The 6,574-nt window shown below is 41.3% G+C and overlaps 1 protein-coding gene across 12 annotated transcripts in view; it reads right to left on the bottom strand.

Moving 5' to 3' along the window:
- The window catches only part of dgki (diacylglycerol kinase, iota), an 86,821-nt gene that overhangs the window by 22,568 nt on the left and 57,679 nt on the right, over window positions 1–6,574 (bottom strand). The gene's annotated exons all lie outside the window — the stretch shown is intronic.

Below are 6,574 nucleotides of genomic sequence, written 5' to 3'. Positions count from 1 at the left end.
TATATATTGCACAAAGTGCATGGTGTATGATCATTTTTTACTATTTTATGTATTTGGCCAAACACTCTCTCCGCCAATAAGATCTGCTTAACAGTCGTTGTAGAGCTTTCAACCGTATCACACAACTTCCTCAGTAACATAGCGCGACATGATCAAAAGCTCCATCTAAACTGATCTTGTCATGAGACCATTTTGCTGAACCTTTCAAATCACCATTGCCCAGACGTCCTTCAAGCACTCAAGGGAACAGAAGCTCAAACACTGAATGTTTTATGACAAGTGGAGAACTTTGACTCCTGTGAAAGACTTGGATATGATCAAAAGTGGACCTTGAGGTGAATTTGTTCTGTCACCTGCTGGATTGCTGACCTCAAATCGCTGTATCCATGTAGTTCTTATCAAAAATCTAAGTTAAAATGAATCTTAAAAAGCATAAAGAATCACTAATAAAGATATGTCATTAAATTAAGTCTCACCTATGAAAACTACTCTTATACAACACCAATTCCAAAAACATTGACACTCTGTAAATAAAAATTGAAGGAAATGATTTAGAAATCTCTTAAAACTCATATTTAACTGAAAATAGTACAAACAAACTGAGAAATGTTATTGTTTTTTGAATAAAATTTGCTGACTTTAAAACTGATGCCAGCAACACGTTTCAACAAAGTTGGGACAGGGGCTTGTTTACCACTGTTGCCTCAGCTCTGTTAGCAACTCTGCAGGTGTTTGGGAACTGAGGAGACCAACTGCTTTATTTTTGAAAGAGAAATGTTTTCCTATGTCTGTCCGATACAGGATTTTGGCTGCTCAACAGTTTGGGGCCTCCTCTGTCGTGTTTCTCACCTCATAATGCACCAAATGTTTTCAGTGAGTGACAGATCTGGACTGCAGGCAGGCCAGTTTAGCACCCAGACTCTTACGGAGCTATGCTGTTGTAATATGTGCAGAGTGTGGTTTGTATTGTCTCGCTGAAATAATCAAGGCCTTCCCTGAAAAAGACGTCGCTTGGATGTCTTCACCCAACATGGCCCCAGCATTTCAGAGCAGATATTACTCCTTATTTTTCATGATTTTGAAAACTAATTTTATATACTTGGCGATCTTTTTAAATACACAAACTTGTCTGGGTGGTTAATAACACATCTTAGTGGTGTGAATAACACATTTATTTCTATCTTACCCCGACTTTAATGATATTCTGCACCATAGATGAAGAAAAGCACCAAATCTTTGCAATTTTACCCTAAGAAACACCATTATTATTGAACTATTTGCCATGCAGAGCGGTGAACCTCAGCCCCACCTTACGTCTAGAAGGCCCTCTCTGGCATTCCCTCTTTATGCCCAGTCATGATGCTGACCTGCTGACCGTTAACCCAAGTAGTTGTGAGGTTTCCACCACATTTTTGGAATGTGTGGCTGGCATCAAATTCAGAAAAGGCTTATCTAAACCAAAAAAGCGCTTTTCAAAACATTTCACCAAGTTGTTATTTACAACAGCGTCCCCACTTTTGTGAAATTGGGCTTGTAATTTGAAGATTATTGCATCCCACTCAAATAAAGTTAAAGGATTACAGACCACACACTGATTTGATGCTCCACAAAATTATTTTTATTCAGGCCAAGCTGCAGTGTCAACACATTTTCAACTGCATAGTCTTCACCAGGTATGTACGGCTCGTTCTCTGACCTGACACATACACAGACTCCTTCCAATTGATATCAGGCACAACACCATCAGCACAAAAACAATATGACCCCAGTTTTCTCACACAAGATTTTCACCCACCCACCACATTACAATACAAAAACACAAACACACATCTATACACTTTGAAAAACTGCCAAATCCTGTTGTAATTACTTCTAATAAAGTTGGCTGAATTAATCCTTATTATCTATCAACAATTACAGGTATTCGATAGGCCAAGATATTTCTGTTAGTCCCTACGGTGTATCTTATAGAAGTAAAATGGTGTCCTACATTGTTAAAATGTGCTGCCATGGATTTGCATGTCCGGCGTAGACCTGTGCTCAGTAATGTGTGTGTGTAAAGTGTGAGAAGGTTTTGCCAACATAGGTCTACCCACTCAAATAGGAAATGAACAAGGAGATGGGGGCAGCACAGTGGATAGCGCTGTCACCTCACAGCAAGAAGGTTCTGGGTTTGAGCCTCGGCCGACCTGGGGCCTTTCTGTCTGGAGTCTGCACGTTCTCCCTGTCCCTGCGTGGGTTCTCTCCGGCTTCCTCCCACAGTCCAAAGACGTGCAGCTTAGGTTGAATGGTGACTCTAAATTGCCTGTAGGAGTGAGTGTGTGTGTGTGTGTGTGGTTGTGTGTGTGGTTGTTTGTCTCTAAGTGTCAGCCCCATGATAGACTGGTGACATGTCCAGGGTGGACCCTGCTTCTCACCCAGTGTCAGCTGGGATTGGCTCCTGCCCCCCACGACTCTATTCAGGAATAAGCGGTGTAGATAATGGGTGGATGGATGGACAAGTAGATGGGAAGAAAAGGACAAGGAAAAGAAAATAAAGTGGGTATGTATGGCAGGAAAGAGAAGAGAGATGCAGGTGCATGAGAAGAAAAATGATGTGGAAAGGATGGAAAGTGATGATGATGTTTCAGGCTAATGATGTCCTGTCGCCCTCTCTTTATCTGCTGAACAACCAAGATCCCTCTTTTGGCCTTATCTACCTGCTAACAAGAGCACAACACATACGCAAAACAGTGTGTGAGTGAGAGAAAGAAAGAATGGAACAGACAGCAAGAGCATGCAGTATCTGCCTTTCAGTAAGTGGCCACTGATGCCTTCACCACTTTAAGAGCAAAGAAGCGTGACACCTGATCTACACTATATCCACACACAGAAATGGACTGTACAGATAAAACACACACCTTACTCCTCTCTCTCTCCTACAGTCAGTCCACGTCCCTGCCTATTTCGCCCTCCATCACTTTCAGGACAGGTCTTTCACATGTACTTTCACCTTTCATTCACTGTCTGTCTTCCATTGGACCAAACACACACACACACACACACACGAGGAGACAACAATCTGATGATAGCAGTGCTCATCAGCAGTTCCTCTTCTGAGGGGCTCACACTGACACACGCTGAGTCACAGGGACATTCGCACTCACACAGAGAGAGGTGGGGCAGCGGTGAGTAACACAACGGAGTGTCAGAAATGGACAGGGAAGGAAAAGGGAGGAAACAGAAGACGGTGGGAAGAAGGACAGGCAAAGAAGAAAAGAAAGGAGAGTGAAAATTGAATGAAGGAAAGGGAAGGGAAGCTAAGAAGAAGTCAGAAATACCCAGTGAAACAAAGAAGAAAAAGGACAGACTAATTACCCTGATTACACCAGGGTAGGCATGAATTTCCTCTCAGTCCCATCTTTGTTCAGAGCATCCATCTCTCTCTGTATCAGCATTTTTCTGCTCTGTGCTGATGGAGAAGCCAACGGCATTCACTCGCCCTTGGTTCATCATTCAGCAGAGTGTAAACCACATTACCTCAAATGACAGTGAACGACTGGGGCTATTTTCACAGAGATGAATGACATTTTTGTAATAAAAATGTCTCTGTGGTTATCACCCACTATCATTCAACATACTGTTACGGCACAGAGCACAGGATGTAATAATTTAGCAGCGTCACATCAATGGCCATGGGTCAGTACTCTCACCTCTAAACGGCCAAACTCCTCAAAGCGTTGTGTTCCTTTGCATGCCCAAGCTCAGAATAATAGAAACACTCATTTAAATGTTCCCTAAATCTGAATAAAGCCAGTTCATGCAACACAAACTGTTAAAATAACTTTTAAAATAATTCACGAGCTGGGACCTGCCCCCTCGCTTGTAGTGACGAAGAACGGTGACTGCTTGAGTGTACTATAGGGTTATACACTTTGGTTTGGGGGAAAATTAAGGAGGTTGGTGCCGCTCTTGGGCACTAGCAGCCACCCACAGCGATAGAGGGAATTTAAAATAAGAAAAAAAAGGGGGCGGGCAGACAAACGCGTGGGTAAAGAAAAGCAAGGAAGTGGGTGACTAGAGCTTCAAAACGATTTGAAAAGTAAGGGAACCGAAGGGGCGTAGTTCAGGTCAGGTCCCACTCCTGAACTTCAGATAATTAGATTAGCTCCATTTCTCATTAAATGAAAAAATGTTTGATAAAATAATTGAAAAACCATTTCAGGTTTTGATGTGTTATCATTGCAACAAGCCCACATACTGTAACCGTCCTCAAGAAAAGCCTAATGAAAGAATGTGGGTGCTTGTAGGAGATCTCTTCTTCTGTGGTGTAGTACTGTGTGTGTGTGTGTGTGTGTCAACAGGCAGATCCAGCAATTCTGTGCACTTAATCCATCCTACATGTCCCTTAATGCAACTGAAGATCACCTTTCATTAGTGCCTCCTGCCTCCAATATGTCCAAGTCTTTTAAAACACACACCTCCAGTTTGTAACACAGGCCAAACTCATATAACAGTAAATGGAGAAAAATGTGTTCATCATTTTAAAAAGCTTGGAGTTGATATAGAACCAGCTCTGACTTTTAGGAAACAAGTTAAGAGGGTCAGTAAAACTAAATTTAGACTTATTAGGCCTCAGCTATCACTGCAGGCTGCAATGATCCTCTCACACCTGAACTACCGTCTTTCAAGTTGGACCCAAACTGGAAATTATATAAATTCACTGTATAAACAAACACTTAAAATACTTTACAACTAACCAAATCATAACCACCACTGTTGTATCGCCCAGAGATATCATCTAATTATTATGGAAAAGTTTTGTGTCTTATTTTTAAAATTCTTCATAGACTCCTCCTTTGAATCACTTTGTGGAACGTGTCCAGAACGATGGGAACAGCTACCAGAGGACGCTGTATTGTTCCATTCAGACGTAGCGACAGCCTTTTCCGTACTGTACCGATGGACATAAGGAGCTGCACATCGTATAGCACTTTTAAACCTAAAATATGGTTAAAATCCAGTCAGACGTGCTCATTAATGACCTGATTTTTGATGGATTAACTTGTATGTAGTGTCTTTTGACTGTACTACCACATGTAATTGTTTTTATTTTAATTATTTCGGGACTATAGGTGTAAATTAGCTGCTGAGCTAATCCTGCCACATTTACAGTGAGGAACAGAAGTATTTGAACACCCTGCAAGTTCTCCCACTTAGTAAATGGGAGAACTTGCAAAATCGCAGGGTGTTCAAATACTTCTGTTTCTCACTGTACACTAATGTTATTGGTGTCAGTGCTGAATAATGTACATTGTCCCACATAAATAAATAAATAGATAAATAAAGAAAGAATAAAAAGAAACCTCAGGTTGGGGTTCAATGGCACTTTATCCAAATCCTCTCAAAACCTGCATCTATTCTCATTAACTGAAGTTATAAATAAATGCAGGTCAGATTCAGATTTAACCTGTGATCAGCTGTTGTTGGGCAAGAAACCAGAAATACTACCTACTGATTTTAGTGATAACTGCTAAATGAAATCAAAATGAACATAAATTCATTTTCACAAGCAACAGCTCCAAACTGAAAATGACATGAGCAGCAGAAGATGTGAAATACTGATTGTTGATTGATATCGATTGACTATTTCATCAAATAATGGAGCTGCTAATTCACAACATTAATCTGATCTGCATAAAAAGTTGAACTGGCTCTGTATTTAACATGGTGGACAGAGTGTCTCCTCACAGATCACTGTTGGTTGTAGAGAGAAGCTGAAAAAAACCTTAGAAACACTCAACTGGACTAGATTTCTAGGTCGAAGACGTTTCACCTCTCATCCAAGAGGCTTCTTCAGTTCTGACTGACTGGTGTTGAGTCAGAGATATTTATCACCCCTCGGTGGTGTTTCGGTCCTTTGAAGGCCAACAATGTCCCCTAATGACTGAGTCGTTGTAGCCCAGTATCGGTGAGAGTCGTTACCTGTCTTTGAATCCTCCCCTGTCAACCGACGCCTATTGTCCTGGTGGGCATGTTTGGGTAAAGATCTCAAAACAGGATTGTAGATGGATGACAAGTTGTCTTAGTCCACCACCCCTATTTAGTGAGGGGTGTTCTATTTTTACAAAAATAGCTTCCTTAACTCCTCTCTCAAACCAGCGATGTTCTCTGGAGAGGATCTGGACTTCACTGTCCTCAAAAGAATGTCCTTTGTCCTTCAGGTGGAGGTGGACTGCTGACTCTGGTCCACTGGAGTTGACCCTCCTGTGTTGGGCCATGCGTTTGTGAAGCAGCTGCTTAGTTTCACCAATGTACAAGTCGTTACACTCCTGACTACACTTAATCGCATACACCACAAATATATTTGTGCTGTTTGCATCTCTAACTGTGACTTTGGCCCATTGGATGTTCACCTTGTTAGGTATTTTTAGTCAGATAGAAATTGGATAGATACTTTATGTATTAGAAATGTTTAGTGGAGATAGGATGTCTAGTTAGACTGTTAAATGCTTAGTCATGCTTATGAGTTTCTACAGGGTACATCTGGTCAAGGATAACTAGAGAGAAGAGTTGATGACTGTCAGCAGACAGG

The sequence above is a fragment of the Monopterus albus genome, unplaced genomic scaffold (assembly GCF_001952655.1).
Source record: "Monopterus albus unplaced genomic scaffold, M_albus_1.0 scaffold94.1, whole genome shotgun sequence".
NCBI classification, from domain to species: domain Eukaryota; kingdom Metazoa; phylum Chordata; class Actinopteri; order Synbranchiformes; family Synbranchidae; genus Monopterus; species Monopterus albus.
Note: the sequence above shows the minus strand (reverse complement) of the source record. Positions and strands in the feature narration are given on the sequence as shown.